Source organism: Tinamus guttatus, unplaced genomic scaffold, assembly GCF_059628265.1.
Source record: "Tinamus guttatus ecotype Peru unplaced genomic scaffold, ASM5962826v1 Tinamus_guttatus_pri_ptg000465l, whole genome shotgun sequence".
Taxonomy (NCBI): Eukaryota; Metazoa; Chordata; class Aves; order Tinamiformes; family Tinamidae; genus Tinamus; species Tinamus guttatus.
This window is the reverse complement of record NW_028288999.1, coordinates 208,438-208,944: the sequence shown is the minus strand read 5'-3', so window position 1 is coordinate 208,944 and position 507 is coordinate 208,438.

The window sequence follows — 507 nt, the reverse complement described above, 5'->3', positions numbered from 1 at the left end:
TTACTGGGTTGTTTTTTTCCAAAGTATGTGGTAAAATTAATTTTTCTTTCTTTTTTTTTTGTCCACAGAGAAAACAAATTGGAAACCAAATAAATTTAGTGACCAGCCAAAACGAATGGAAAAGAGGACTTCTCATGTCCCGACTCCTCCCTGTTCAGCCTTAAATGGCAAAAATCTGATGATAGAGCTGTATAAAATTCCCATTAAAAACACCTGAATACAAAGGAACATTTTAATTGCACAACAGACATTTAAAGTGAACATCATCTTGTTTTTTTGTCTTTGGTTTTTGCCTTGAGAAAGCCTCTAAATGACAGATTAAGGGCCGGGAAATCCAATATACGCTACAGAAATTCATGGCCACTCAGGTTAGTAGTCACTGATTTCTGTGTAGTAAATATTCTGGTAGAAAGTGTTTCCTGGATCATAACCTAAAAAGCAATTCCCAAACTAGGATAAGAGACATGACCTAAAGCCAGAAAAAATGGTGCAAACCTAATTAAAAAA